At 51.9% G+C, this 10,370-nt stretch overlaps 1 pseudogene; it reads right to left on the reverse strand.

The window, feature by feature from the left end:
* Nucleotides 1-2,581: 2,581 nt before the first annotated feature.
* LOC124227155 (putative SEC14-like protein 6) lies at nucleotides 2,582-9,378 on the reverse strand (annotated as a pseudogene).
* Between the last annotated feature and the right edge of the window lie 992 nt (nucleotides 9,379-10,370).

The following is a 10,370-nucleotide window of genomic DNA, read 5'->3' on the forward strand; positions in this document are numbered from 1 at the left end:
GGGGACCCTAGGGTTGTGGTGACAAAGACGAACCTCTTAGCAGAGTATCCCAGCAATTCATCAGAGCCCTACACTCAGCAGAGGAGGAGGAATTTGGCATCACTGATTCACTCACTCATTCATTCACTCATTCGTTTAATAGGCAGCTGCTCCATTCCGTGCGCTGGCCCAGATCTGGAGGCTGTCAGCAGAAAACTCTGGGAGGGAAATGTTGGGAGCTCCTGTGTGAACTGCTAATTTCTCAGCTACATACAAGAGGCCTTTAGGCCAGGGGCCCACCCAGCTCCGGGCCAAGGGTCCATCTGTGCTCCCAGAGCAGGATCTCAGCCCTCCCACCCGCTCAGTACCTAAGGTCCACTAGAAGCCTCTGATGTGGCTGCAGGGTAGGGTTATCTTGCAGACTTGGGGTGAGAGGGTGCCCCCAGGACTGGCCAGGGTGGCAGGAAGGCAAGTGCCACTGAGCTGGATGTTTACTGCACGAGGGGCTGCTGGCCTGCTGCTGGAACCGTTGCCACCATGGCTGAGGCTGTGCTGACCCTCAGAATAGGGGATGTCCTGCGGGCTGGAGACGGTTTACACGCCTAATGCCCAACGTCCAGGTCTCCAGTGGGCGGCTGTCGTTTGCTACCTCTCCATGATGTTTATTGAACTGGGATGGATACAAAACCATTTAATACAATGACTCTCCCAGGTCTGAAGGGGCACTCACCACTCCAAGGAAAGAGTCCATGGAAAGATATAGAAGTTCACAAACTAATGGCAGTGGATGCAATGGACGCTGAACTGGCATAGGCAGGACAAAGACCACAGAGAACAGAAGGCACATGCCCCGGATCCGGCCCCGGGGTCCCTGCAGGATGGGATGGGGGGATGACTCTCACGCGGCCTGGGGAGAGCAGATGCTCTGAGCTGTCTGCTAAATTAAGAGAAGAAAATCCAGCAACAGGGCAAAAGGGAAGGTCAAATTAGGGGGCAGGTGTAAAGGGGTTACTGAGGCAAAAGATCAGGGGTGGGGTTGGCCCAAGCTGGGAGTGGAGCCAGAAGCCAGCTGGGGGAGCAGGTGGGGAGCATCAGACCCAGAGCACCTCTGGAGATCAGAGCTGGAGGAGCTGACAGAGGGGCCTGGGGGGCAGCCAGGGCGAGCTCAGCAGGTGAGATGAAGCTGCCTGGGCCAGGTGTGTGGGTCCAGTGTGGGTGGGTCTCTGGTAGGTTCCAACATGGTTATTGGCTCCCAATAGCAGCTGCCTTTCCCTGTGTGCTCGCTGTGTACCTCATTTATCCTCATTTATCTTTACAGCAATGACTCTATGAGGCATATACCGTTATCTTCCCCATTTGCCAGCAAGGAAACGGAGGCTCCGAGAGATCTGATCAAAGCCACACAGTAAGTGCCAGAAACAGGACTTGAACTCGGGTCTGTTTCATCTCACAGAGCATGCCCTGTTCACAAAAGATGCTCAACATGACTAGTCATTAGGAAAATGTAAATTAAAACCACAAAGAGAGACAACCACATACCTATCAGAATGGCTAACATCAAAGTAACAGGATACCAAGGCAAGGACGTGGAGCAACTGAAATGCTCATACACTGCTGGTGGGAACGCAAATGGCGCACCCCCTCTCTGCGAAGCAGTTTGGTGGTTTCCAATAACATTAGACAAACCCTTCCCGTGACTCAGCAGCAATCCTGCTCTTGGGTATTTACCCTGGAGAAATGAAAACAGGACCACACAAAAACCTATACACGAATGCTTACAGCAGCTTTGTTAGTAATTGCCCCCAACTGGAAACAGCACAACTAGCCTTCAACTGGGGAACCAATAAGCAGAGTGTGGTACAGCCATGCCGTGGAATACTACTCAGCCACAAAAAAGAACCAACCATCGACACATGCAATGACACGGATGCATCTCAGAGGCGTTATGCCGTGTGGAGAAAGCCAGACTCAAAAGGCTACATCCTGTCTGATTCCATTTATGGAGCATTCTGGAAGAGTCAAAACTGTAGGGATGGAGAACGGATCAGCAGGTGTCAGGGCTAGGGGTGGGGGAGGGCTTGACGACAAAGGGGCAGCAGGAGGGAATTTGGGCAGTGATGGAGGTGCTCTGTGCCCTGATTGTGGTGGTGGCTACAGGAACGTTTGTGAGAGCTCCCAGAATTGTACAATAAAAAGGGAGAATCTCACGGGTATAAATTACACGCCAAGCGCATGCCCTAACTCTGGTTCAGCCTGCCTGCTGCAGGGAAAATCTGGACAGAGAGGAGAAAGGCAGGCCTTCTAGGAGGGGGACAACTTGAGCAAAGACAGAGGGTTGGGGCAGGGCAGGGTGAGCCTGGGGTGGATGCTCTGAGCAGTAGGAGGGGGAGAGGAGGCAGGTGGAGCCAGCTGTGGACACTGCCATTAGCTGGCCGGTGGCTCTGGCCTTTAGCCTGTTGCCAGGTAGACTGTGGCGAAGGCGATGTTGGAAGTGGATGGGTGGTGAGTGGGATGGAGCAGCTCATGGGACCAAGGGACCAGAGCCAGGGAGACCCCTCTGTCCTCACCTTGGCTCCCTGGTGCCCTCCCCTGCCCCACTGGGCTACAGCTCATGTGGCATTTCTCCAGCTACCTCCGTCATCTCCTTGGTGCCATCTGGGCAGGAGAACATGGCAGAATCATGGAGAATGAGAGGAACCAGCTGATGGATTTCGGAATGAGTTGAATAAACTTGCTATCAAAATTCTGGAGTAGATTATTGAGTAGGGTTGAATGGCGAGCCCTTAAAAATGAAGGCAGTGAGTCCTGGGAGCCAGTGTGGGCTCACCAAGATCAAGACATGCTGAATGCAAAGTGGCCAATGAGGGCAAAAGTGTCAGTGTCAGGTGGGGCTACTGCATTGACAGCAAGCTGGGGCAATGTGTGCAAATGGGGAGGTGCTCAGGCACAATCTCTGCTGACAGCACAGCCAGACCCAGCGGGCTGACCAGAGGCCCATGTCATCCTAGTGGGGCTGCGGGGCCTGAGGCCAGCGCAGTGAAAGGCTGTGTCTGAAATCTTAATCGGGAGCTTGGCTGGAGACCCAGACAGGGAACAAATTCTCAGATGTCCTAACACTGGGAAGGAAAGTGTGTGTGTAGAAGACAGAATCAAGAGTCAAATGCTCTTCTAGACGCGAGCTTGAATTTTTGTTCAGAGCAGCAATTGCACACCGGCTTCCTGGGCCTCTCTATGAGCCCTGACTTCTGTTTTCTGTATTCTGACACTTCGAGCGTGGGGCCTTCTGACCCTGGAGGGACTGCCTCTCCAGGGGATAGCCAGTTCCTAGAGATGGAAAACAACTCACCCAGGAGTGTGCTTTTCACATTCAAAGCAACCAGTTCAGATCTCACATTCCAACCACCTCCAGGATCAGGCTCTCACACTCAGGGCCACTATCCCCCCACCCCATTCCCCTCAGGGCCGGGTACCAGACCACGGGGCAACCCAAATGCCCCAGAAATTATTCAAACCAGCCCATCCTAAAGCTGCTTACCCTGCCTCACCCACTCCTTCCTGTGGAAACCATAATAAAGTCTCCTGCCCGCAATTCCTCCCTCTCCCCCCACCTCATGCCCAATCCTGGTGCTTCCCTGTGTGGCCCACCCCCGAGCATGGCTTGCTCCCTCCTCTTGGGAGCTGTGAGCAATAAATGACCTTTTCAATGGAAATCATTTCCTGATCTGTTGGTCTTACTGTACCTCAAATTTTCTATTAACACCGTATATTTCAGAACCGTAATTCATGACTTGATATTGGTTCATAGAAAAAGGCCTAGAGTTTTTGCTGAACTTGAGGTCACAGGAGGTAATAACGGGGATTGAGTGTTTCTGTTGCTTTGCTGTGGTCATCCGGCCACCACAGGGACACTGTCCCAGCAGTTCCTAAGGTGCAGACCCACTGTGACTGATGGGCTGGGACTGGCTGTTGTAGGATCCTCATCCCTGGGGAGGTTGGGGGGGGTCTGGCCAGGGAAGGCTGTGAACTCACTGTGGACCCAGAGATCAGAGGATGGTGTGGGAGCCACAAGGCTCGCCTCAAGTGTCTCCATCTTCTCCACGAAGTTTTGATCTGAGAGCAGCACCTCCATACTGTGGCTGATGCGTTTGGAATGAACCAGGTTGTAGGTGTGGTTGAACATCAGAACTTCAGCATTGAGGGACAGACGTTCAGACAGGACGCCCCACCCAGGACCTGGCCTCCATGATGGTAAATTCCTGTGTAGGTACCCAGACCAGGGTGCCGGAGCCACACCTGAGAGCCCAGAGCCAGCCATACACTGTGCCTACCGGAGCCTGAGGCCCCCACCTGCCTGGCGGGACCTGGATGTAGTTCAAAGCAGCTGCCCCTCAACACCCAGCTCCAGGTGGAGCTGTTCTCTGCCAGCGCTTACAGACACCAGCCTTGAGGCAGGTGAGCCTTCTGTCCTTGGGCACTATGTGGGCACCAGCTGGCAGCACCTCCGTCATCTCCCCCGCTAGCTGCTGCTCTCCCTGCTTGGTTTTCGGGGAACTGCCACTTGCAGGGGACCGAGCCCCACTGACGACCACCTCCCTGGGCTCCAGGCCCCTCCCAGCTGTGCCCACGGGTGGAGTGGCAATCATCCTTACCTGAGCATGCAGCCCAGGAACAGGATCCGGGTCTCCACGTGCAGGTAGGAGTCGCAGCCCACAGTCGCCGTGTTCTCGTACTGTGTGCGTCCTCACCTGGTTGCGCAGGTTGTAGCTCCTGGGCACCTCGCCCCTGTAGTTGATCTGTCGGGGAGGGGTGGTGAGCGAGCACTGGACCACGGCCGTCTCCCCTCCCTCCCCGCCCATCCCCTGGGCACACTGTACCTTGGTCAGCCACTTGGGCTTGCCGTCGGGGTCGGTCATGGTCCCCCCAAACTCCACGTACAGCTGGTGAGGGCTGATGAACTTTGGCAGCTCCTACTTCCAGTCATGGTGGAAGCAAGAGGGGGCCTCCACGGGGGCTCAGGGAGGCTCCACAGAGGGGGCAAGCCCAGGGCTGTCCTGTGGCCTGCTGCTCCCCCTCCTGGAGCCCCCAGGGATGGAAGCCAAGAGGCTCTAGGTGTAGCTCTGGAACTCAGCGTATGTTCCTGTGTCGACCAGTGTCTGCGCTCAGACCTGCCCCCGGGGCTGCCTCTCCAGGCCCAGTACCCTGCCCTCGTCCGTCCAGGTGTCAGCACATTGGCCATCTCGGTAGGGGTGAGGACAGGCTGGGTCAGACCTGGGCTTCCCTTTCCCTTGGACGCTGAAGTCAACTCTTGCCCTCAGCTCCTGGAGCTCCAGCACCCGTAGAACTGGGGGGCAAGTTTGTGTTCAGTTTCCCCCCTCAAGCTGCTCTGAGATAGCCAAGGGTGGTCCACAGACAAAGGAATAAGGGCATTGCAGGAACAAAGTAGGGGAAAGTAGAGGTGAACACCCAGTGTACCCTAGGATGGGGTATGTTAAGCATAAAAGCAACAGAGAATTCAAAAGTAAAGCCCCCCAAATGTGACAACATAACACTAAGTCAAAAAGCAAAGATAACAGGCAAACTACCAACTCAGGAAAATGTTTGCCACAAATATGACAGAAAAGGTCAATGTGCTTAATATGTAAAGAGCACTTATAAATCAAAAAGAAAAACACTTTTCTAGAAAATGGGCAAGAGATACCAGGAGGCACTAAACAAACAAAACATTAAAATAGCCAATTAGCATAAAAAAGTTCTAATCTCGCCAGTGATAAAAGAAATCCAATGTAAAACATAATAAATATTTTCCATTAAAAAGATGGCAAGAGTCTTTTAAATTATTAATGGCCAATGTTGCAAGAATGTGGGGAAATGGACACATTCATCCACAGCTGGTGGAGTTAAATTCTGACCTTGAGGAGCACTTACACTATAAAAGGAATCAGAAGACGCAACACACGCCTTCTCCTTTAGGAAAAAACCTCCATTTCTAGAATTTTATCCTATGGAAAAGATTGTGGGTGTATACAAAGATTTATTTATAAAGAGCTTCATGGGGCCGGCCTGGTGGTACAGCGGTTAAGTGTGCATGTTCCGCTTTGGCGGCCCGGGGTTCGCCAGTTTGGATCCTGGTGCGGACATGGCACCGCTTGGCAAGCCATGCTCTGGCAGGCGTCCCACATATAAAGTAGAGGAAGATGGGCATGGATGTTAGCTCAGGGCCAGGCTTCCTCAGCAAAAAGAGGAGGACTGGCAGCAGTTAGCTCAGGGCCAATCTTCCTCTAAATAAATAAATAAATTAATTAATTAATTAAAATAATAATAATAATAAGATCTTCACTACTGACTTCTTCCTAATGCTATGAATATTACAAACAACCTAAATTCAGAACTTTACCAAAATGGGAAAATATTTATCACATGATAAGTGAATAAGGTAGGTTACAAAAGGGTATATATATGGTATAAACCCATTTTTATTTATTTTTTAATGTATTTCTCTGAAGAGACAGTAAATATTAACAGTAGTTCTCTGGGTGACAGGATTTTTTCCTCCTTCTTAACACATTTCTATATTTTCCAAATTTCCAAGCTGTATCAGTTGTGTAATTTGGAAAACCTGGATGTTATTCTCCCCATTTTACAGATGAGGAAACTGAGACCCAGACAGGGCAAGTTACTCAGCCCACTTGTGGCTAACAACTGGCAAAGCCAACCTTCAAATCCACATCTCCCAACCCCAAATTGGGGTCCCTCACTCGTGCTGCCTCTGGGGGGTCTCTCAGATCCCCCTTGGCCCCTCTGCCTTTTGGCATGTGGGCACATTGGCCTCAACAGTTGATGCCACAAAGCAGCGGGGTCCTCCACACTAGGTGGGTCCCAGAGCCGGCTGCCCTCGGGTGCAGGAGCTGTCAGGTCTGTAGAGGGTCAGCCTCCAGCTCAGGCTCTGGGCTGGAGAGGAGACCCAAGGTGGCCCACTCACCTCTCAGAATCACCACCTTCCCGCACATCTCCTCACCTAGCACGACTTGACCAGGTTGCAAGCCATGGGGCACATCTTGGGGGCTGAAACAGGCCCAGAGCTGCTGAGGCAGCACGGTCTTCTGGGGTCTCAGATCCCACCCTGTCACCTCCACGTCCCCTGCACCCCACACATGCATATCCTGGTTGCCTCACCTCTCGCGATTAAACTCTTCAAAATCTCGGCATCATTTGCCTCAAGTGCTGTGAGAAACTGTGCAGCCAAACTCATGTCAATGCACAAGCTACAGGTGTCTAAATACTGCTCCCGCGTCCCCTCCTTCCTCACCCTCCAGGCCCCCAAGGGCGAGCCCTGGTCTCTGCCACCAGCCATCCAAGGTGTCAATGCAGGAGGCGCCCCACACCCAGAACCCACCCAGGCCAAAGCAGCCGCCGTTTTCCAGTTTATTGGTTCCTAGTCACAGACCCTCCTTGAAGCAACTAGTGTAGATTCTTGACAGGTTGCAGGGGGATGACCCCACCCACTCCAGGCCAGAAAAATCCCACTCAGGACTCTGGAAGTTTCCCTGCCAAGTGGTTTAGACAGTAGCTCAGCTTCAGGAAAGACGCCAACTTTTCTTTTTGCATAATAAAGATTCCAAGTTGCACAGCATGGCTTTTAAAACAGAGATATAACTATATAGCAGAAATGTCACCCTTTCAAAGTGTGCAATTCAGTGGCTTTTATTATATTCACAGAGTTGTGCAACCATCACCACTATCTGGTTCCAGAAGATTTTCATCACCCTGAAAGGAAACCCTGTACCCATTAGCTGTCACTCCCCACTCTTCCTTCCTTCAGGCCCTGGTAGCCACTAATCTGCTTTCTGTCTCTCTGAATTTGCTTCTTCTGGACATTTCATGTCAATGGAATAGTACTATATGTGACCTTTTGTGTCTGGCTTCTTTAGTATAATATTTTGTGGCACTAGCCTGGCTTACCCCAGCTCCGCCTGGCATGGAGGTTTCATCTTGTGCCAGAAGGGGCCGTCTCAAGGGGCACCCTCCCCACGTCTGTCCATGGAAAGGCAAGTCACTGTGCCTCAGTTTCCTCCTCCGTCCACTGGGGCTGAAATACCTGACTCCTTCCATCCAATGAGGCCATACAGGGCAACGTGGCCCAGTGGGTTGAGCCGGGTTTTTGGGCCAGTCAAGGCGGGAGTGTGCTGGGGGTGATGGCCTCTCTGAGTCTGCGTTCACGCCTCTGTGCTAGGAGGAGCAAAAGAGCTCAGGGAGGTGGGTTCTGGGTGTGATGCTCAGCAGAGTGCCCAGTGCCAGAGGGCAGCCTTGGAGGGGGCAGGGCTGTGGCTGCCCAGGGCGGTGGGCTCGGAGGGTCCCCAGGTAGCCTCACCTCCTGCCTCAGCTGCTCACACGCCTGCAGAAGCAGCTCACAGCTCTGGAACCCGTCTCTGAGCAGCTCCTGGCTGGACACTGAGAGGAGGCCCTTGGGGTCCTCGCCTCTGATAACGTGGTACCAGACAGGGCTGCTTTCACTGCCACGGCCACAGATGCCATTGGCATCTTACAACCTGACCACCTGGACACACAAGAGAGAGGGACTGGGGAGTGGGGTCGGGTTCGAGGGAGAACCAGAGCCCCAGTGGGGAGGCCAGTGAGAGCAGAGGAGGTATACTAAATCATGTATTCTAGGCATTTCTGTGTTATTGTATTCTTTATATTACATATATATTTCTGCATGTATACATTCAAATGCGTTGAAAAAAGTCTGCAAGATACACACAGACTGGTGACAACAGTTACTTTTGGGGGTTCAGGAGGCTTCAATGTTATCAATAAAGTTTTAATTTTTTACAATGAGGATATGTTCAGATGTTCCTTATAGAATTAAATTTTTTAAAAAATGGCATAACCATGGAGCTCTTCACCACCGCCGGCCACTCTTCAACCCTCAGATCTGTAATTCAACTGCTTCACAGAGCAGATGGCGCCGGCTCTGTCCAACAGAGAAAGGGCTGCCCGACGAGGGCATTTCAATCAACTGCATAAAGTCAGCCCTCTGGAACATTCCACAGCCTTCCGACTACACAGAGAAGAAGAAATTTTTTAATGACTTGAGGAACTCTGTCCGAAATTATCACTGAACAAAACAGTATATAATATAGAAGCTCGATTGGGTTAAAAAAAATTATATGTAAAGTTACCTCGCAGTGGTGGTGGGATTATGGAGGATTTCTGTAACTTTTTGCACTTTTCTGTTTCTATACTCTCCGGATTTTTTATGATAAATGTGCCCTAATATTATAATCAGATAAACACCCACTCGGTGTTACCAACAAGTGGGAGTGAGGTCCTACCTGGCAGTCGCCGTAGGCTGTCAACACAGTCCTTTGCCCCGAGGCCAGCCCCGGCTACCCGGGCCATTCCCGGGCTCTCCCAGAGCTGGCCTTGTCCCTCTCGGCTCGCTTCTGACCTGCTTCAGCAGCACTTGGGCTAAGTGCCCCTGGCTGGCGAGAACGAGTGGTTTCACTTGGACCCCAGGACTGGTCCCCACACTGACTTCCTTTGGCCAGGGAGACAGTCTACTTCCCCATAACCAGATGAGGAAACTGAGGCCCAAAGGTTGGGGCCCACCTGCCCCAGGTTCCATCCAGCTAGTAAGAGGCACAGGTGGGATTAGACCAGGTCTTTGGGACTCCAGTCGGATTCTTTTCTGGTTTGGTGGCAGTTCGAAGGGCATCCTGAGTGGAGGGAATGGCCTGAGCAAACACTTTGAGCTGGGAAAGTGTTGTGACATATAAACTACACACCCCGCACAGAGGCAAGTGGCCCTCGCAAGTTTACAAAGGCTGCTCCTCACATGTGAAAGGTTCTGGGCTCTGCACATTCAGGGATGCACCCCTGGGGACGCTGCAATAGTTGGGGTAGGTGTATAATCAACACAGCTTTATAGTGGTTTCTTCACAGCAGCCAAAATCAATCCCAGCCCGACCCTGTCGGGAAGGAGGCTGAGCGTGGGAACTGCAGCCACATTCTAGGGCCGCGGAGAAGGGGTCTCCTGTCACGTGCATTCGACTTCTGGGATACCAACATTTATCTAGAGAACAAGCCTCTTCCCTATCCTTGTCCCCAAACTCTTTGTCTGAGAAGAGTGACTTTAGTCAAGTGCTTTGACCTCTCTGAGCCAGTTTCCTCCAAGGCAAAATGCGGCTGATAATAGGACCTACCTCACCAGGTTGTTGTGCCGAAAAAAAAAAGACAATAATAAACAAAAATTGATTTACCCAGTGCCTGGCACAGAATAAGTGCTCAAAAGACAGAAGTTATTATTATTATTCCTAGCTACCTCCAAGATGCCCCCAAAGATCCTCATTTAGTCATGCCCTCGTTTAGTCACCTCCCATAGTAAGCAGGGC

Source organism: Equus quagga, chromosome 15 (genome assembly GCF_021613505.1).
Source record: "Equus quagga isolate Etosha38 chromosome 15, UCLA_HA_Equagga_1.0, whole genome shotgun sequence".
Taxonomy (NCBI): Eukaryota; Metazoa; Chordata; class Mammalia; order Perissodactyla; family Equidae; genus Equus; species Equus quagga.